Source organism: Felis catus, chromosome A1 (assembly GCF_018350175.1).
Source record: "Felis catus isolate Fca126 chromosome A1, F.catus_Fca126_mat1.0, whole genome shotgun sequence".
In the NCBI taxonomy this organism is placed as follows: Eukaryota; Metazoa; Chordata; class Mammalia; order Carnivora; family Felidae; genus Felis; species Felis catus.
Window position 1 is genome coordinate 111,078,323 of NC_058368.1, and position 21,845 is coordinate 111,100,167.

Here is a 21,845-nt window from a genome sequence, read left to right on the forward strand (position 1 = left end):
TGTCTTTCTACTTTTGAGTTGTAAGAGTTCTTTATATATTCTAGATAAAAGCCCTTTGTCAGATATATGATTTGTAAAAATTTTCTACCATCATCTAGATTGTCTTTATACTTTCTTAATGTTGCTCTCTGTAGCATAAAATTTTTAATTTTGGTGAAGTCCAAGTTTATATGTTTCTTTGGTTGCCTGTGCTTTTGGTTTCATGGCTAAGAAATGATTGCTTGATCCAAGTAACAAATATTTACATCTATGTTTTCTTTTAATGGTTTGAGTTTTATTTCTTACATTTGGATCTTTGATTTGGTTTGAGTTAATTTTTAGGTATGATGTGAGGTAGGGATCCAACTGCATTCTTCTGTACGTGAATATTCAGTTGTTCCAGCACTGTTTTTTCTTTTAGCCCATTAAATTGTCTTGTGCCCTTGTTGAAAATCAGTTGACCTTGAATGTAAGAGTTTATTTCTGAATTTTCACTTTTATTCTATTATCTGTGTGTTTATTCGTTATGCCAATATCACATAGTCTTGATTTCTGTAGCTTTGCAGTAAGTTTTGAAAGCAGGACGTGTGAGTCCTCCGACTTTTTGGTTTTTACCCAGATTGTTTTCATTGTCCTGAGTCCCTTGCATTTTCTACATGATATAGGATTAGCTTGTTAGTTTCTGCAAAGAAACTCATTGGAATGGGGATTGCATTGATTCTGTAGGTTACCATCTGAACAATATTGTCTTTTGATTCATGAACATAGGATATCTATTCCATTTATTTAGGTCTTCTTTAATTTCTTTTTTCCCCTTAATTTCTCTCAAAGATGCATTATAATTTTCAGTATATAAGTCCTATATTTGCTTGATTATATTTATTCTTAAATATTTTATGTTTTATACTTTATGTTTTATATTTTATATTGGTACTTGATTCTATTTATTCCTAAATATTTTATATTGTATATTTTATTAAAGAGATTGTATCAGTAATTTAAAATCTTTCCACAAAGATTTCTTTTTTCCAGATAGAAAATACCATTCATATACAAACTTCCACAAGTATAGAAGTTTCTACTCCCAAAGACTAAAGTTATCCTTCTAACTCATTTCATGGATCTAATATGTCCCTGACCCCCAAATCTAACAGGGTCAATATAGGAAAATTGAAGGCCAGTCTTGTTTATGAACAGCATATAAAAACCCTAAACAAAGTATTATTAAAATTTATTGGGGCGCCCGGGTGGCTCGGTTGGTTAAGCATCAGACTCTTGATTGTAGTTCAGGTCGTGATCTTGGGGTTCATGAGTTGGAGCCCCCTGTTGGGCTCTGTGCTGACAGTGTGGAGCCTGCTTGGGATTCTCTGTCTCTGCCCCTCCCCTACTCATTCTCTCTCTCTCCCTCCCTCTCTCTCTCTCTCTCCCTCAATAAATAAACTTTAAATTAAACAAAATTTAGGGGCACCTGGGTGGCTTGGTCGGTTGAGCATCTGACTTCAGCTCAGGTCATGATCTCAGTTTGTGGGTTTGAGTCCCATGTTGGGCTCTGTGCTGACAGCTCAGAGCCTGGAGCCTGCTTCACATTCTGTGTCTCCCTCTCTCTGTAGTCCTCCCTGCTCGCACTCTGTCTCTTAACAATAAATAAATGTTAAAAAAAAAAACATTTTTTAAATAATAAAATAAACAAAATTTATCATCATATAATAACAAAGATAGTTCATATGACCAAGTTATAATTATCCTAGAAATTCAAGCTTTGTTTAACTTTCAAAAACAAGTCACTGTCATTTATCACATTAATAGATTAAAGAAGAAAAATCCTATAGTTATCTCAGTGGATGCAGAAAAAGCATTTTATAAAATGCAACATCCATTGAATCAAATGGATAAATAGTGGGGGAAAAAAACAACCTTGAGCCAAACTGGAACTGGAAAGAAACTTCCTTAATTTTAAAAAGGCTGTCTTTTAAAAAATAACTAATGCAAGCATCATACTTAGTGGTAAAACATTGGAAATTTTCCCTTTGAAAATTGGAACAAAACAAAGATATCCATTACCACCACTTTTATTCAGCATCATACTGGAGATCTTGGCCGACACAGTGAAGAAAGAAGAGGAATAAGGACTGGAAAAGGAAGAAACAAAATTTCCTTTATTTATAGATGTTTTGATAGTATACAGAGGAAATTTTTAAAATGCTCTACAGGTAATTAGAATTATTAACAAAGTCCAGCAAGTTTCTTGGATTTAAAAAAAGTAAATATATACAAATCAATGTATTTAACAGCAACAAAAAGGAAATTATATTTTAAAAGGATAGCACTTAGAATATCATTTTAAAATATCAAATCACTAGGAATAAAGCAATAAAATTTGAATAAGTCTCCAATGCAGAAAAATTTACAGCATTATAGACAGAAATTAAAGATCTTAATAAATGAAGCTATAGTGTTCATGGATTGGAAGACTAAAATATTACAAAGATCATCAGTTCTTCCCAAAGTGATCTATAGATTCAATTTTATTTCTATAAAGTTTCATGAGGATTTTTTGTGGGACTGGACAAGATGATTCCAAAATTTATGTGGACATGCACAAGGCCAAGAATAGCTAAGTCACTCTAGAGGAAGAACGAGGTTAGAGGAATTGCTATTACTATATCAGATTACTATAAAGCTATAGTAATTAGGAGAGGGCCTGGATTTGGGGGATAGGCAGTTCAATGGAATAGAGATGAGATTACAGAAACAGAGCTGCACATATCTAGATGCTTGGTTTTTGACAGAAGTGGCATGGTACAGCATTGGCAGAAAGATTCTTAATAAACTTGGCTGGAACAACTGAGGATCTATATAGGAAAAGAATGAAATTGAACCCCTACTAAATTTACACCATACACCAAAATCAACTTCAGGTGTATATGGACCTAAATAGAAAAGCCAAAATTGTAAAGTTTTAAAATAATAATGTAGAGGGGCACCCGCATGGCTCAGTGGGTTAAGCATCCAACTCTTGATTTTGGCTCAGGTCATGATTTCACGTTTTGAGATCAAGGCCCACATTGGGCTCTACACTGACATCATGGACCCCGCTTGGGATCCTCTCTCTCCCTTTGTCCCTCCCGCACACATGTGTGCACGCACTCTCTCTCTCTCTCTCTCTCTCTCTCTCAAAATAAATAAACATTAATAATAATAATAATGTAGAAAAATAACAATGTAGAAGAATATCTTCATAATCTTGGGTAGGGAAATGGTCTTAAAACACAAAAAGCAATATTACAAAGGAAAGACAGATAAAATGAAGAATTTATATTCATCAAAAGACAACATTAAGAGAGTGAAAAGGCAATCTACAGAGTAGCAGAAGATAATAATAACAGATAAGACTATCAAAGGCTATGGGGTGCCTGGGTGGCTTAGTTGGTTAAGCGTCCAACTTCGGCTCGGGTCATGATCTCATGGTTTGTGAGTTCAAGCCCCACATCAGGCTCTGTGCTGACAGCTCGAGGCCTGGAGCCTGCCTCTGATTCTGTGTCTCCCTCTCTCTGCCTTTCTCCTGCTTATGCTCTTTTTCTCTCTTTCAAAAATAAATAAAATATTAAAAAAAAATTTTTTTTAACTATCAAAGGCTTTTATCCAGAATATATACAGGACTCATGAGAAATAATAACAGAAGACAACCCAGTAGAAGAATGTGCATTCCAAACTCATCAAGCTATGTACATTAAATATGTATAGCTTTCTGTATGTCAATCATACTTTAATAAAGTGGTTTTAAAATAAATGAGTAAATAATACAAAAAACAGAATAACTTGGGAAAAAGAAAAATGGGCAAAAGATAGGCCCTTTGAAAAAAAGAAACACAAAGGCCAGTAACATAAAACTGTTCAAATTTTTTGGTCATCAGGCAAATGTCAATTAAAATCACAGTAAGATATCACTACATACTTACCAAATTGAATAAGCAAAAACATTCATCTATATAAATTTACATAAAGATGTACAAACATTTTGGGAAACAGTTCAGCATTATCCAAGTAAGCTGAAAATAACATACACTATGAGCCAGCAATTCCATTCCTAGGCAAATATCCTACAGAAAAGAGTGTTAATAGGACAGGAAACATGGACAAGAATGGTCATAGGAGCTCGGTTTGTCATAGCCCTGTCATAAATCTGGTTCCCAGGAAACAGATGCTGAGATGGAGTTTGGAGCACAAGATATTTATGATGGACATTAGGAATCAACATCAATGAAAGGAAGGGAGAGGAAGCAGGATTGAGCAGAAGAAGTCCAACTGTGATGCACATTCATTGACGTCTAAGCCAAGTTGGCAGGGAACTCTGGAGCAAATATTGTGCATCTGGATTGTCCCAGATTGGATTAAAATGGCCCAGCCTCTATATCCCTGCTTTGTTCAGTCACTGGATGCCAGCTGCTCTGAAAAGGGGCAAGGCAGCCCTCTGCAGCTCAGGCAGACCCTGAATAAACTACTAGCTGCAGGTTTCTGCTTATCACACTCTCTGCAACTGGACAGCAAATCCTTCCTTGAGGAAGGATCTGGGTGACACATCTTTGCGTCAGCCACAAGCCCAAACCGGCAACAACTGAAATGTCTATCAGCTGAGCAAATGAAGGTTAAACTCTGCTTTGCTCATACAACATACCCATAATTTCCCCGTGTTTCCTCATGGCACTTTGGTGTTCCATCCGTCCCAGGGTAACCACAGTTCCTATCCTTGCCAGTACTTGATTTGGTCGGTCTTGTTAAATTCTGGTCATTCTAGTGGGTTCATAGTTTTCATTTATATTTTCCTGATGACAAAAGATGTTGAGCATCTCATGTTGTTTATTTGTTACCTAAATAACTTCTTTGGTAAAGTCTTCTTCAATTCAAGTCTTTTGCCTGTTTTTAAATTGTTGTATATAATTTTTGTATAAAATTTGTATATATAATTTGGATATGGGTCATACATATACATATGGCCTCTAATCCATATCATATAATTTTTATATATAGTATAAATGATATATGTTTGTGGTATGAATTTTACATATGGCTATCCAATAGTCCCAGGACCATTTGCTGGAAAGATTGTTTGCTCCCCATTGAGTTGCCTTGTTACTGTTTTGTTTTTTTTTGTGTGTGTTTTTCCCCCTAAGTTTATTTATTTACTTTGAGAGGGAGAGAGAGAGAAAGAACACAAGTGGGGGGAGGGGCAGAGAGAAAGAGAGGATCTCAAGCAGGCTCCGTGCCATTAGCACAGAGCCTGATGCAAGCCTTGAACTCATGAACTGTGAGATCATCAACTGAGTCGAGATCAAGAGTCGGTTGCTCAAATGACTGAGCACCCAGGCGCCCCAACCTTGGTACTATTTGTTAAAAATCAATTGATCATGTATGTGTGGGTCTATTTCTATCTTTATACTAGTATTACATTTTTTACACTAGCTTTTTAGATCACTTGAATTCATTTAGTGGAAGATTTAAGGTAAAGATCTGGATTTATTTTTTCTCAAATAGTGACTTGTCCCTGGGGCAGGGGGAATCATGCTTTTTATCTCTACTCTTTTGAGGGCAAACTTTATTATATAGAGATTTATTATGCCATATGTAAGACTCTATTTCTGGATAACTCTCTTTCATTGATGTGTCTGTAGTTTTATTTTTCAGTTCTATGAAGAGAGTTTTGAGTAATATTTCTATGTGGGAGTAAAGAGGGAGTGCAGGCCTCTACCTGCTCTGGGAATACTGCTCTTCCTCAAACCTCCAGACCACCATCAGAGGAGTGAAGAGGGCTCCCGACAGGTGCTCTCTCCTCTCCCCTCCCAACAAACCCAGCCTGGCCACCACCCTCTGCCTTGGGCTCCTCGGGGCTGCTCTCAACAGCCCCTTTATCCCTGTTCATACCAGTCCCACATGAAGTCCAGAATTCCAAGGGTATCCTTCACTCCAGGACTCTAAGCCCCATGTGCCTCTGCATTACCCTTTTCTGACCTCATCGACTACCCTACCCCATGTCTAGAAATCCTTTCACTGGTCTCTGAAACTCATGGTCTGGCATCAGTGAATTTCCCCATATCCTCAGCCTCATTTCAGAATGTCATCTTTGCTTTCTTGCTCTAATGGCAAACTGCCTCTCCTGTAAGGACTCCGCTTCCCCTTCAGCCTCTCAAGTGGTGGCTCTTCCCCCTACTGTGGTCCTTGTGTCCCTGGTGGGATCGGGAATGACTATTTTGCTCCTCAGTGTCAGAGTTTGCCCTCCTCCTTGGAAATACCCATGTCTGGAAGCCATGTCATCAGACAAGACCACCCATTCCTCCACTTTTGACAGCCATTGGCAGGCCCCCTTGGTCTCTCCCCCTTGTTCTTTGAAGATTTTAGCTCCTGGCCCATCCCAGTTCCCCACCTTTCCTCTCCAGGGGCACTCCTGCATTAGTTTTTAGTTTCTCCATTCATGTAAATGAACTAGCTCTTTCAGCCCCTTGGCCTCCTCTTCACAATCTTGGCTTCCGTAGTACCTCAGCCTCTTGCTCCAGCAGCCAGACCTCCAACTGGTGGTTATCTGTCAGTACAGTACCTTCATTGACTGGGTGATCTGTGTCCCCTCTCGGTGAACAGTACCTCTCTCTCCACCTCACTCCTTCTAGTGCCCCCAATCCAACAGCTCATCTTGGAGCCTACTGATCCAAGCAAATATTCGTGTTCCCTTGCCTCCTCAGGCCCCCTTCCCTTCTTACCCAGCTCACATTCCATGGTCCGATGCCATACTCTCTCCCTCTCCCCTCCCTGTACAATGGTCATCTGGCAAAACCACAGCCTTGGTTAAACTCAGCCCTCTATCTACCCTACACCTGCATCCACAGACTGCCTGGGACAAATAAAAACCCACAATGGGCTGACCAGTCTCACTTTGAATTAATGAACCCAAGCCTCCCTCAGTGAGACCTATAGGCTGCCCAGAAATCATACTATACCCCCAAGGGCACTTACACCCTCTCTCTCAGCCGACTGCCTCACACCTCCTCTTCCACCTCACTCTCAGCTGACAACCTGTTCCTAGCTTGCTAAGAAAATAGAAGCCCTCACCAGAGAAGTTCCACGGGCTCCACCACTACTTCCCCCACCCACTTGCATCTGTGCTCATCAACTCTGGTTTTCATTTTGCTAATATGGGTGAACTGTCCATGCTCCTATTTAAGGACAGTCCCCTTTTTTGTACACCAGATGCTATCTCCACCTGTCTACTCAAGGACTTCACTCCAACATTTATCCCTTTTCTCACCTACATCATCAAAATTCCCCTCTCTCCAGGATTATTCCCATCATCACACAAAAATACTGTGATTTTTCCATCTTAAAGAAAAATCATGTCTTGGCCTTATATCCCCCTCAAACTCTCACCCAATTTCTCTGCTCCTCTTTATGGCCCAACTCCTAGAAGGAATGGACTCTTCTTGCTGTCTCAAGTCCTCTCCCTGCTTCCTTTCTCCCATCAGGCTTTAGCCCCCACCACTACAGCAAAGCTACCTCTGTCGAGGGCTCTCCATGTTCTCAAATATCAGGCTTCACCTTGCTTGCTTCTCAGTAGCATGTAAGAGTTCATCTCTCCCTCCTTGGCACCTGGATCATCACCACCCTCTCATGGTTTCCCTCCTACCTCTCTGGTCGCTCATCTTCTGTCTCCTTTGCTGGCACTTCCTCATCTCCAAGGCTCAGTCCTTGGACCTCTTTTAATCTCTTATCTTCGTGCAGTCCCTTGATAATCTCCTCCAGTGTCCTGGCTTTAAATAACATTCCGTTGCTGACAACTTGCAAATTTATATCCCCAGCCTAAGCTTTTTTCTGAATTCCAACTTATATTGTCTCTAGGCAGACTCCTGAAGCTGAATCACGGCCGCCCCCCGCCAATCAGTTTCAAGCTCACCAGCTCTCCCCCATCCCATAGCTGGCCCACTTCCCTCTAGATGTTTGAGTTTTGAACCCAGATCTAGAGGATGAAGATTAAGACTTTCCTTTGCACAGGCCTGTGGAGTGAGGGCAATTGGAGTGGGGGCCAGTGGCTCTGTGCACATTGCAGGCTGCTTTATTCTCAATCCATTTTGGGCTGGTGAGCAGCTCAGTGTGAAGCACTCCTGGCTAGTTCAGGGTTGGCCACTCAAGGTGGCATCTCATGGGCATACAGGTACCTAACCCCCCCCCCCCCCCAACACACACACACATGTACATTTTGCCTGCTCTGTGTCTCCTTCCTACCTTCCTCTCCAGGTGCAAGGACACAGTGACCTTCCCAGAAGGCCCGATCCTAAGGACACTGCCCATCCATCTTATGGCCTCCATCCAAGCTGGGACTCTGGACTTCATAGCTCTCTGGGATCCCATGGGGACCAAGCCAACTGGGGAGCTCTGTGAGGCCCTTCTGGTTTCTTTCCCACCTTCTCAGGGCTCACTTCTCTGGAGCCATACCTGACCTGGGAAATCCACCTGGACTCTCAAGGTGGATTACCTCCCCGAGCCCAGTACCCACAAATGAGAGACCAAGAGTGTGGTTCACTGCAGCAGGAGGTGTCTGTCCCCCAAGAAGCGGCCTGAGTAGGCTTCTCAGCAGCAGCTAGGATGAAGGGCAGTTTACCCCTCCCCAAACCACTCAGGGCTGCAATTTTGCAAACCAGGAATTAAAGGCTGGAATACTCAACGCCCTGTGGTCTCCCGAAGTGGGAGGACTCTAAAGGAGGATCAACTTCCCTTAGAAGCCAGGCACATTGGCAAGAAGTACTGGGTAAACAAGCAATCTTGGGGCAATGCTAATCTGCTTTTTCCTCTTCTTCAGAGTGTCTGACTGAGTCTAAATTGAATTATTAATCTAGTCCTGTGTGCCCGTGTCACTTTTCCAGACAACCAGTTTATTCTTGACTCGCCCACTATCAATTTCAACATGCAATTTACAATGAAATTTGACTGATCAGCACTACCATAATTAGTTGCAAATGTCTGTGCTTGTATTTGTTTGGTGTAGGGGCTTTTTCATTAAAGTGACGGAGGCCAGTAAACACCATGACTTTGCTCTGGGACACAGGACTAGTGGCAGTTATGTTTTGGGCCAGGGCCAGGCTGACTCACAAGAGAGGGTGGGCATTTGGAGTTGTAGCACCAGGAACTGTGTTTTCCCCTTTAACACCCTTGTGTTCACAAAGAGCACTCACTCTAGGTTGGACAGATGATAACATGTGCAATCCATGAGGAAGAAGCGAACTGGACTTCCCTTTTTTGGTCTATCCCTTAAGTCTCCCGAGATCTGCTTGCACACCTCCAGTAACAAGGGGCTTTTATCTGGTTAGGCAGCTCTACTTGTGAGAAAGTTCTTCCTTGCCTGGGCTCCCACCTGCCAGCTGTAGGGCTGTCCCACCTAGTCCAGGGTTCTGGTCTCAACTCACAGACTGTCACATTGAATGAACTTGGGTCGGTTGCTTAGCCTTATTTTATCCATCTGAGAAAGGGGAATTATCCAGTGGGTTTGTCTCCAGGATTGTAACAGTCAGAGTTTCTAAATACAAGCAACAGAAATTGACCTTTAACTTAGGCAGATTGACTTAATTGACTTAAGCTAAATTGATTTAAGCAGAAAAATAATATTGAGCAGCTCAGAGAATCTCTTGGCAAAGCAGAAAAGCAGCGCTGCAGATGACGTGAAAAGACAATCATACCGAAAACTGGCTCAGTCAGGACCTCATTGTTCTCACTGTTGCCACCACCATCGTGCACTAGACCCTATAGGCTGGGCTGCTGTATCCTGCCCAGGCTCTGTGCTGTCACCATCTCCACCACCACTGTGGGTGGCCGGCTACACCCACAGTAACCACCAAGGAGAACCCTCTGTGATCCCTGCTTTTTTGGGTCACTAGTTCCTGGGTCACTGTCTGGAGCCTTTGTGCCTGAATGGCAGAGCCTCAGTCATGGGCCTTCACCCAGCCACGGGGAGGCTGGGAAAAGTATGCACATGGTACTTTTAGCCTCTGTAGTGGGAAGTGGGCTCTGCCTCAGAATGAGGGGAATTCCCCATCACAGGAAGAGGGTTCAGATCCTGGGTAGCCAAAAAGAAGAACAAAGAATCAAATAATAGGGTAGATGTTAAAAGAGGTTTGAAAAGGTATCAAGCTCAACATACCTACCCAAGATTATTATTCATTCTATTAATATTTCTGCAGATACAGAGGGGAGATAGTTATGATTCCTGCCCTCAAAGCACAACACAATCAGGGAGTAAAAGGCACGGGCCAGAGGACTCCTGTTCTAGGCAGGGGACGTCCCTGTTGAGAACTGTTGTCGTTTCCCTGCTTAGTAACTGTCCCTCCTCTTCTGGGAATAGCAACCCAATTTTCATCCAAGAAAGTACTCCTCTTATCATTTTCAGCTCATGTGCTTCAGGTGGAGTAATTCCCTGGCTTGAGAGTCACAAGTGAATCAGGCCTGGACAATCAGAGCTGCATAGTGTATTAGGCCCTTTGCAGGGTTGCACAATGGCTGGTTTAAGGCGGAGCATGGGTTGTAAGCTGAGCCATGAGGTCCAATCAGAGCCAATACTAAGTATTTGAGTATTCTAGGAAAAGATGTTGTCCTTTCATCTGGACTTAGAGATGTGAGGGTGTCAGCTTGGAGCTGCTGGCAGCTGTCTTGTCACCACACTTTAAGAAAAAGGCCAATCCTTAAGGAAGCAGAAATGAAGAATGCCCTGGTCTGGATGACATAGTTGAGCCCCTGGATCAAGGTGTGCCTGAAGCCCCTGAATTTTTCCATTATGTAAAACAACCAACCAAACAAACAAATAGTTCTCTTTTGCTTCAGCCAATTTGGATGAGTTTCATATAACTTGAAACTAAAAGAATTCTAATTGGTTCTCCCACATACACCCTGCCTCAGCATCAGCCTGGAACCAACTCCTGTGGAATGTCCACAATGAAATCACCAGGGGGCCTTCTCTCTGGTATTGTTCTTTAGAGCCCCCTCGTAATGGACAAAATTATCCCATTTTGTAGATGGGAACACGGGGGCACAACGGAGCAACAGCCTGGGGGACTCAGGATTGACCTAGAGCCCAGGTCTCTGAATGAGGGGACTCTAGTACCATCCCCAACCTCTCCTTATCTCAGCAATAAGTCCACAGAAGCCAGTATGGGATGTATGGCCTGGAAACAACCTGATCACATGGCTGATGGAGTAGTTGGTAGGATATTTAGTCAAGCACACCCATTGTCCATGTAGAGCTAACAAACCCAGCCTAGGTCCATGACAAAATTCTTCCTGGCATCAGGGTAATAACCAAACTGGCCCAGGTCTTCTCCAGGATATCTCTAGGGCTCTCTCTCACACTTCCTCACAACCTGCCTCCCCCAAGGGGGCTGTGAGTACTGCCTTCATTATTTCCTACAATGTTTAGTAAGCTAACCATGGTGTTTGCTCTTAATGATGAGTCCTTCAAAGTGATGGAAAGCATTGCTCAAGCCTTAAGGAAGCCACTGTCTTTCCCAAGTAAGACATGGAGGGAGGTTTCTTGCAGAGATGCAATGAACTCTGTTCCTTCTAAGGATTGAAAATCTGGGCCAGGGAGAGCAACATGAGGGCATAATCCACCTCTGAGAAACTCTCCTTGCAGGTGTTGCCAGTGGGAAGGAATCAGGGTCCCATGAACTAGAAGCTGCTCAGAAAGGAATCAGATGAGGACCTTCCGTACCAGGCTCTGGGAACAGCCTGCCAGTGCTGCTGCAGCCCTGAGCTGCTAAGTCAGTTACACAGGTAGATTGGTCCTGGTACAAGTGGAGAGACCTGCTCAGGCACATGGGGCCTCTGCTGTACTTATGGCACTGTGTGACAACATTGGGATGCCTGAACCTACATGGAGCCTTACTGCTTTTGTCCATGGTCAAAAAAGTGGGTTTCATAAGATGGTCCCAGCTTCAAATATGCCTCCTAGTTGTCAGACCCCAAGTTTTGATTTGGGGTCCTGAAACTACAGGTCCCATGGATGCCCAAACAGGACTCTGTGACCTATAGGCCAAGGATCTGGTATTGCGTGTGTCCTGCAGGCCCCAGTGTCCCCCATAAGCCCATGAAGCACAATTGTTAGCAGGCGGAGGGTACATCCCATGGGTGTATGGGCATCATTTGTGAACCATTTTTGGAATTGGGCTGGCAAGTGTTTGCAGCCTGAGAAATGGGTTGGGACATTACCGGTCCCCAGAAATGTAAGTAGTTATAGAAATATCTATCTGAAGTTTTAGCCTGAGCTTTTAAAAAATCCTTTGAAAACTATCAGCAAGTAAGTATGTTTTAAAGCTAAACATAGGCATGTCTGATATCCCAACAATTCCACTTCTGAGTACATATACTCAGCAAGGGTACATACATGTCCCAAAAGACATGTACTATTGTTGGAAACAACCCAAATTTCCATCAACAATGATATCAACAAATCAGTGGTGGTACATTCATAAAACAGAGAATAGCAATGAAACTGAGCAAACTATTTCATAGTCAATAACATGGGTGAATCTCACTGAGCAAGAGAAATCAGACATAAAAATAGCACATACTATATGATTCCATTTATATAAGTTTTCAAAAATAGGCAACACTAATCTACGGTGACAGAGGATACCATAGTGGTTATCCCTGAGGTCAGTAACTTACAGAGGGCACTAAAGGTTTGGGGGGCTGGTAATGCTGTTTTTGGTCACATAGGTAATAGTTACAGAGGTGTGTTCACAGGAGCTGTGAACTTATGAGCTGAGCGCTTTTCTCCAAGAATATTAGATTTCAATTAAAATGTTTATTTAAAAAAGATAAATAACCCCTCTGACCCAATCAACCCCAGCAGAAATTTCAGAGAGCCTGGAAACTGAGCATCTGTTTCTGTAGTACCTTCCCCTGATCCTTAGTTTTTTAGGTTCTCAGATGTCCTATGCATTAAGGTCAGCCACCAGAGCTGTGGGGACAGGGGCAAAGAAGAAGAAGGTGGCTTTGTGCTCCGAGGGCACAAAGGTCTCCAGAAAAGACCAGACAGACCACTGTAGGTGCTTAGCTGGGAGTCACGAAGGTCCACATTGAGGTCAGCCCCCCGCAAGCCTTCTATGAACCAGATAAATTCCTTTCCCAGCCCTCTGAAAGAGAAAAAGGGAGTACATCTTGTTGTAGGGCTAAGGCAGGGAAGGGGTAGAGGGGTCAAGTTGGTGCCCACTTTAGACTTGGCATTGGGTCCAATTTCACTCGAGTCCACATTGTTCAAACTCTCCCAGATTGTCAACTGCCTGCTGGCTCAGCTTAATAGCACATAGTACATGACCTGGCACTTGAGAGGTTTCTAGTGTGTTCATCTAAGAAGAGGGGTCGTGGAGTCAATTGCTCTATTGCACCCTCTCTTGAGGAGGAGAGCTCCCCACCTCAAATGACTGGAAGAAAGGGAAAGAGAGGCTCCTTGGACCATTCCAGTATTAGGAGGCCCTAAAAGTACCTTTCACACAAGTAGGTGCTTCCTAAGCTTTGTTGAAATATTAGTTAGTTAGGATGGAGTTTCCAGTCCTGGGAACAGGATCTGGGTCTGCCTTAAAACCAAACAGGCTGTGGGCTATTTGTGGCTTAAAGCCAAATAGGCTGTGGGCTGGGCCCAGAGGGAGCAGGACCTGCTCTGCTCTAGGCCACACAGAAGTCCTGGAGTGCCTGAGTCATTGGAGAGGACTGTGTCAGCTTAGAGGACGAGGCACTGAAGTCAGAGAGATGCAGAGCCTACCTACCTTCACCCCACAGTGCAAAGGGGCAAACTGAGTCTTAGAGAAACTCGGTACTTTGTCCCCACCTCACAGCTAATCCAATAAATCCTGGATTAGTGCTGTGCTATGAAGCCTCCTCTATTCTGTCTCTCCTCTAGCTCTGAGTTTCTTCACAGAAGCATCACTGCCCCCTCAACACACACCTACACCTGGTGCACCTCAAGCATTCCTACCTTCTGTCTGCCTCTGGAACAGGGGTCAACAAACTGTTTGTGTCAAGGGTCAAACAGGAAATACTTGAGACTTTGAGGTGGTCGGTGGGTCCATACAGTCTATGTCACAGCTCTTCAACTCTGCTTTGTAATAAGAAAGCAACCAGAGACGATATATAAGTGAATGGACATGGCTGTGTTCCTTGATTTATGAACACAGAAATTTGACTTTCATGTAACTTCCACGTGTCATGAAATATTATTCTTCTTTAATTTTGTTTTCAACCATTAAAAATATAAAAACTATTCTTAGCTCATGGGCTGTTCAAAAATAGGCATAGGGCCAGATCAGGTCCTCAGACTATAGTTTGCTAATTCTCTGTTCTAGAATGTGCTGTCCTGGGGCCCATGCTCCCAGCGTCACTGAGGTGGGAAGTCGTGTCCTCCTGAAATGCAGGTAGTAATAAAGTAACCAACCGTTCTGGTTTGCCCAGGGCTGAGGGGTTTCCCAGGATGTGGAGTTTTTGGTGCTAACACCAGGGCAGATTTAAAAAAAAAAAAGGATAGTTTGTCACCCTAGGTGGTAATCATTAACCCAAAGAGGAGACAGGCTTAAGGAAGCACCAGCCAGGGTTCTAGCATGGCCCCCTAGGGGCTGCCCCACGCACCACCTAGTCCCTGTGGTTTGTGGTGGAGACTTGACCCACTCTGCCTGGCCCAAGGCAAGGAGATGCCCCCCTCCTCCAAGAAAGAAAACCTCTGTGGTCTGGGTGCTCTCAAAAGGCAGGAAGTTGAATCATCAGCTCCGGTAACGTCTCTGTCAGCCTGTGGGTCTGCCCAGGGAGTTCAGGGCTCTAGGCCCAGGGGGCTGGCTCTACACTTTGCTGCTTTCTCTGAACAGGAAAGCTCCGGAGTAAGGTTTCCAGTGAGACTTCTGAAGAAATGAGAGCTGTTGAGTCAGACAGTGAGGAGAGCTGGATGGCAGGTCCCCTGGGGCTCTAGCCCAGCTCTGGCCTAAGCTTGCTGTGTAGCCTTCAGTGACTCCTTTACCCTCTCCGTTTCTTGGCTTTGTCTTCTACCACAGAAATGCTGATTCTTGAAATCCCCTTGAATTAAGAATGTGGATGGTGACCTAAGCGAGAGCGTTCTGGGTCAGTGGACAACTCATTCTAGGCTCTACAATCAGAATGCTCAGGCACACATCCCTGTTTCCCACTCACCTGGGAGCAGGACCTGACCAGCTAACCCCTTTCAAACTGGAGAAGCTTCTAGGAAGGTGACAATTATGGATTTAGGGGGCTAAAGGGGAGGAGCAAAGGAAGAGAAGCAGATTAAAGAAGGTTACCCACAGATAATGATGATAATCATACCACTTGTTTATTAGACAGTCACTATGTGCCAGCCCCTAGATGATCTTACTTGATCCTCACAATGACCCTTTCAGATAAAGACTGTCATTATTTCTACTTTATAAGTGAGACAAATGAAGCTCAGAGGGATTATCTTGCTCACAAATAGCTACCAAGTGGTGGAACGGCCATTAACAGCTTTGTTAGACTGTACTTTTGAGGTTCTGGGACTCAGGAAGCCCACAGGGGGCATTAGGGGAGGGATGAGCTTCCCAGAGAAGTCAAGGGTCAGGTGAGGGAGAAACTATTCTTCCCGGTGCTGCGCAAAGACCTCCAGAGAACACACAGAAGTCTGGTGGCTGATGACCTTGGGGATTGTACCCCTGGCGGAGGCAGATCATGCTCTCACGGATTCCCCAGACGGTCTCTGAGGGCCTGGTGAGGAAATAGGACACACAGCAGGATTTTGCTGCTAAGAGGGAGCTGAGCATTTATTTCCTGAGCCAAGGCAGCCGGCTCTGCTCCTAAGGTGCCCCCTGAGTGTCTCTGTATGCTGCTCCCCGTCCTAGCATGGTGCTATGCTCAAGGTTCAGAGCCTTGCGGCCCATAACACACACTGCTTGGTTTCCCTCCTTCTCTGTGAGAGAGGAAACAAAGAATTCAGCAAGCCCAAGAGGGGCCAGTAAGGCCATTGACAGGGGCTGTTTCCCCAACTTGGCTGTCCTTGGTAACCCAGCAGGTAGATAATCCTGGGCAAAGAGGCCAGCCCAGCTGCCCAGGCTACTGACTGGACCCCCCAACATAGGCTCAGGTCTGGCCTGGAGATGCCTTCTCTCCCATGAGCAGCAGGTTCAAAGCCAGACTTAGCTATACCCTTGACCATTCCTTACCCTCTCTGGGGCACCATGAAATTCTCCACACAGCTCTTAATCTAAAAAGTGCTCTATTAATGTTTGCCATGTGGGTACTAACTGGACAGGTAAGAGTGGGAATTTGAGAGGATTCATTAGCCTCAGGATCTGGTATGGGCTGGGCCTGGACTGGTACCTTGGGGTGGAGATTGAGGCCTGGAATCTGGATGCAGGGGTTGAGGCTACCCTCCTGACCCCAACCTGGGCCTGCACTGGACCCCAGGCCTTAGGAGCCAAACCATCCTTGCAGATTTTTGGCTTCTATACTTGGCTATTTTAGGCAGCCTAAAGCTAGACTTGATTGTGTCAAAACTGAAATAGCTCATTATTAGACATGGCTGGCTCACCCTTCCAAAGAAACCTTTCTGGAAGACTTGGGGTCTTGTAGTGAGCAAAACACCCCCCATCCCCCCCACCCACCCCCCAGCCCACACCATCCTATCCTTCAGTCCCTCTGGCAGGAAAGGAGGAACAGTCCAGGCAGCCCGGCCTCATCCAGGGCCTTTGCACACAGTGTGGGCTCCATGGGCACACGTGGGACTAAGGGCCCCTGGCAACACAGTGCCTCTGTCCAGGTCTGGGCCCTGCCCCCAGCTCCTCCCCATGGGAGAAAGGGCAGAATAGGACTGGCCGGTTGAGGACACTGTGGGACTGTGCCCAGGGAATGACAGTTCTGGGCCTCTCCCTGCTCCTGATGATTGCCAGCAGGGGCGTGGAGCCCAAGAGGGAGGCCCCAATCCTTCCCCAGTCCAAAGGCCACTAACAGCCCAGTGGCTGGGAGTATGTCGAAGAGGCTGGGTCTTCAGGCAGGGAGGTTCAGGACAAAGGAGGATGGGCAGGAAAGAAGGAAGAGGCTGGGCTTAGTTCATATCCTAGGGCCTGAATGCATCTCTGCCTGGGTCAGGCTGGGTTTGGAGCTGCCCTCAGCTGCCCCCCACTGTACAGCCTGCAGGCTCTGGACAAAGCTCTGCATCATAGCCTGTCTTCTTTGGCCCCTCCTGCTCCTGGGTGGCAAGTCTCCTGTAGGACTTGAGTGAAATATCACCAGATTTCCAGGTTCCGGAGGCAAGTCCCTGCCTAAGCCACTCCCGTCAGAGAGTCTCCCTGCTCTGCCCACCCCCCTCCCCGGGAAGGGATACTTGTCCTCATTAGGGGTGGATGCTGTCAGACTCGCCCATGGTGGAATTTCTGACCCTGGGCAGTTAGGTGAGAGAGATCTTTGGGTCAGGGAGCCCTTTGTGAGCCCCTCAAATTGAGTCAGCTAGGCAGTGCTCCGCTACAGCCCTGTTCACCGTAGGGGCCAAGCGGCCTTCATAGGGCCCCAAGTGTTGGAAGTGGGGACACCTCAGAACTCTCAGGGAGCTCCTAGCAGATGCAGTGTGGCCAAAGCAAAGGGGACAATTCAACAGCTAGGGCCATTGGTGCAGAAGTCAGAGCTCTGCCTCCCCCATCACAGGGACACCCAGGCTCGGTCAGAAGCCTGGGCAGAGATGGTGTTGAGGGGAATATGGAAATAGCTGAAGGGCTAGACTCAAAGCCTCTGGCTTCCTGATGCTAGGCTTGGCATGGGGTGGGGAGGAAGCTGAAGAGGACAGACTGAGAATCTCAGAAATCAGAGAAAGATTTCCTACAGAGACAAGTCTGACGCATGAGATGGAAAAGCTGTCGAGATGGGGGGAGCTGGGAGCAAGTCTGTAGGTGGAGACATGCTAACAGGTGTATGGACCAGTGAGCCACCCCCGGGGGAAACGTGTACAAAGCTTGTGATGAAACAGCAAGCAGCAGAGTGCTCTGGTCCTGAGCTCCAGGCCCTTGCAAGTCTTCACCGACTGTTACGGGTTGAATTGTGTCCCACCAAAAATGTCCTAATCCCTAGTACCTGTGAGTATGTCCTTATTTAGAAATGGGCTATTTGCAGATATAATCCAGTTCAGATGAGTCATTAGGGTGGGCCCAAAGCCAATATGACTGATGTCCTTGTAAGAAGAGGGGAATTGGAACACAGTCACAGGCACATGTGGAGACACACAGACACTGAAGGAAGAGACCATGTAAAGATGAAGGCAGAGATCAGAAGGATGCAGCCACAAGCCAAGGAATGCCTGGAGCTACCAGAAGCTAGAAGAGGCAATGAAGTATCCTCCCCTTTGAGGCTTGGGAGGGAGCCTGGCCCTGTCAACACCTTCATTTTGGACTTCCAGCCTCCAGAGTTGTGAAAGAACAATTTTCTATTGTTTTAAGCCATTCAGCATGTGCTGCTTTGTTATGGCAGCTCTAGAAAACTAACACACTAGGCTGATTCTACTGCCTGGAATGCCCTTCTAGCTAGTCCGGTCACTGCCGTCATACAGGCAGCCGAGGGTGGCTTCTCTGTGAGCCCCGACAGCGAGCCCTTGTCCAGTCAATCGGTAAGGTCTGCATGCCAGCCTGCCTTCCCGACTAGACTGTAAGTTCTTTCAGGGCAGGGCCTGGCCTGGAGTAGGGCAGCACAGTTCCTGGTACACCGTGGGTGCTCAGTCACAGAGAGGTGACTGAAGGAATAGTTGAGGGGAAATGAGTGCCTTTCAGACTGGGGCATGTCATCTACTCCTCTACAGCCTGTTCTAGCTTGGGTGGGAACAGGGCAGTCCACAGAGAGGTTATAGCATCATCCCCACAGGCCACTCCCAGCTCTTCTACCGTCCAGCCCCCTCCCAGCCTCGTGTGAGCCTGAATAACTTGGGGAAATTCCTAACCTTCCCTTTCAATCTGGCCATTGGCTCTAAGAGTTTGCCACAACATAACTTCTCAGGTCCCTCCAACAAGGGGACTGTGTCTGTGGCTCGATGACTCATGCACACTGCTCCATCCCGCAGCTTTGGGCGGGACCCAGGGCTGGGGATAGTGCCAGCCAGGGCAGGCTAAGAGCTGGGACATCCCATTGCACCAGCCCAGTCCCCAGGAACGGAGTGTGCTCAAGGCTTCAGGACAAAAATCTGGAAGCAGGGAGGCAACACTCATTTGAGCTGAGATCTGAGAGGCAAAAAGCAGCAGACAGAGGCAACAGTGAGTTCAAAGGCCCTGAGGTAGGAGTGAGCTTGGTATGATCAACAACTGAAAAGAAGGCAGAGGAGGCTGGGGCATGCTGAAAGAGAGGTCATGGGTGGGACATATGATTAGACTGAGGTCATCTGGGTAATACAGGGTAATGTCTCCATCTCAAGGCCCTTGATTTAATCATGTTTGCAAAGTCCCTTTTGCCATGTAAGGTAACATATTCCAGGTTATGGAAAGCACACCATAAACATTTTGGGAGGGCATTATTCTGCCCACTGCAGTATCTCGCTCATCCTCTTATCTGCCTCTCACTCCATTGCTACATTTCTGTTCACCTATCTATCTACCTATTTGGATTTGACCATGGATCTACTAACTTTGTCACCTGGCCACAAATTATCTCCCTTCTTACCCCTTTATGAAGTATCAACAAGTTATTTATCAACCTATCATTCCTCCATGGCTTTCATCATTCAATCTGATAATTGTATGACCCCCCAGCCATGGGTCCAATAAACTAATTTTTAAACTCAATCTATCATTTGATAGTCCTCTGTACGTGATGAATTATCAGTCATCTAGCTCCATATTTTTATATGTGTCACATATGTGGACATTCCTTCCAAACACCTACAAATAAATTGAATAAATATTCATGACTGCTTGCCATGTGCCCAATTCTATGTCATGTGTGGGTGAGATACAGGGTTGTTCATACCCCTGGTAACCATATTGGGCCCTTTTTCATCATTGTCATCATCGCTGTTGATGCCATCACTGCCAACCTATGCACACTGTCCAGTTTTGTTATCCACCTAGGGATTGTTTTTATATGGACTTACCAGCCAAATCCAGGCTGTTCTAGTCTGCCTTTTGCTCACTAGCCATCCTGTGTGTAAATAATGCAGACCCATTTTAACTTGATCTCAGATAAAGTGTAGGTAGAAAACTGTATCTGCTGGGCAAGCATCTTATGCCTCGAATAACAAATCCTAAAGTTAAATGGAAATTATTTTTAGGTTGTCTAGGCAAATAGCACAGAGGATGGGGACTCTAGAGAGGCTACATTAGGTGCATCTGGACACATGCAGACACACAACACACACGTACACATGAGCATGGGTACACACAAATGCACACATGCACACAGTCTTTCTTCTGCTCCCACATAGTGAATCCTTCCTGTCTCATTCACACCTTGTGAGTATGTGCACACACATGGCCAAAGTGGACACTTGAACACTGATTCATGCCCTAACCCATCTTGTTTCCAATCTAGGAATCTCACCTCCCCACCTGAGCTGTGAGGTTTTCCAGAGCAAGAATGGTACCTGCCGTTCCTTGGGCATGCCCTCCCAGCCTGGACAGCCAGCAGACTAGACACTTAAGAGCTGTGTGCCTTTCCTTGAATTCTAAGGGCAGCTGGGGATCAGAAAAGTAAGCAGCTAGATGCTCAATGACAGAGGGTCTTCAGGGAAGTCGCTTCTGCCCCTTAGGAATCTGCCTCTCTTGCCCCAGCTGGATGCCAGTGTCTACAGGCTTTCCTTCTTCTGTAGAACTTTCCTAGAGCCTAGAGGAACTGTATTAGGTGGATAATCTGCCTGGAGCTGGCCTAGCTGGGGATCAGCTTGACAAGAATTCCCTTGTTTCCAAGCATGTCCATTGCACAGGCATCCAGGGCCAATTCCTGTCCAAGTCTCTCCTCAGGGCCCTGGCTGGAGATCTAGTACATTTTGAAGGAGGTTGCCACCTGCCAGAGCTGCAGGTCCTGGATGTCCACCAGTTACAGTGGCTAAGGCCACCCCAGGCTCACAAGTCACTTTGTCCACAGCCATAAGGGAGGAACAGCTTGCTCACTAGTGCCTGCAGGAGGCTCCCAAGGCAACCACCTTGGACTCTGGAGCACTTCCCAGCAGTGGGAAGCTGGTCAAAGCCAGGACACCATTAACGAAGCCTTGACTGGAGTGAGGCATCTCAGGGCCAGCTGCCCTTGCTGCTTCTGGTTCCATGCTGAGGCTAGATTCTATCCACATACTTGACCCCATCCAAATCCAATTAATGCCCCTCCTCCATCCTGTGGTATCCTCAGGACAGGGACTTCATCTAACACATCTCTGTAAACTGAAGCTAGCCTAGACCAACCGTAGGAATTGTATCTGCACCTGTGCACAGCTCACACCAACATCCTGTGGGCCCAGAGCCCAAGTCCTAGCCTGAAGCAGTCTCCACTTCTGCCTCCCAGTCCAGAGCCCTCACTCAGTGGGTTTCATTAACTGTTTAGAGCCCAACAGGTAATGAATAATCCCCACATTTGTTTCCTGAGGAGCCAAGCTGGGCCAGGTATCCTCAAGCCAAATGTTCTGGGAAGAAATGGTAGTCCATCTGTCAGAGGAGGGAGGCCGTGATGCTCAGAAACCTCCTTTCTCACACTGATTCCCAGTCGCAGCCTGGCCCATGTTTAAGTCCCAGCAGGCCAAAGGCCAAGTGGAGCTTTTCCATGCCCCTGCTGGAGCTCAGTCTCCATGAGAAGGCTCTGGAATGGACTTAGAATCCCAGAGAGACCCTAATGCTGGGGCCCAAAGAGGGCCA

General features: G+C 45.8%; 1 protein-coding gene and 1 long non-coding RNA gene across 11 annotated transcripts in view; one reads left to right on the top strand and one right to left on the bottom strand.

Annotated features, from left to right (window-relative positions):
* The window catches only part of JADE2 (jade family PHD finger 2), a 115,600-nt gene that overhangs the window by 29,503 nt on the left and 64,252 nt on the right, over positions 1-21,845 (top strand). The gene's annotated exons all lie outside the window — the stretch shown is intronic.
* Positions 1-21,845, bottom strand: part of LOC102899549 — a 55,717-nt gene that overhangs the window by 20,182 nt on the left and 13,690 nt on the right. For 2 of the 8 annotated variants that reach the window (XR_006599011.1, XR_006599012.1), the window contains exon 4: positions 2,041-2,108. The exons of the other annotated variants lie outside the window; for them this stretch is intronic. This is a non-coding gene — a long non-coding RNA (uncharacterized LOC102899549). The remainder of the gene's footprint in view (positions 1-2,040; positions 2,109-21,845) is intronic. 8 annotated transcript variants of the gene reach the window in all.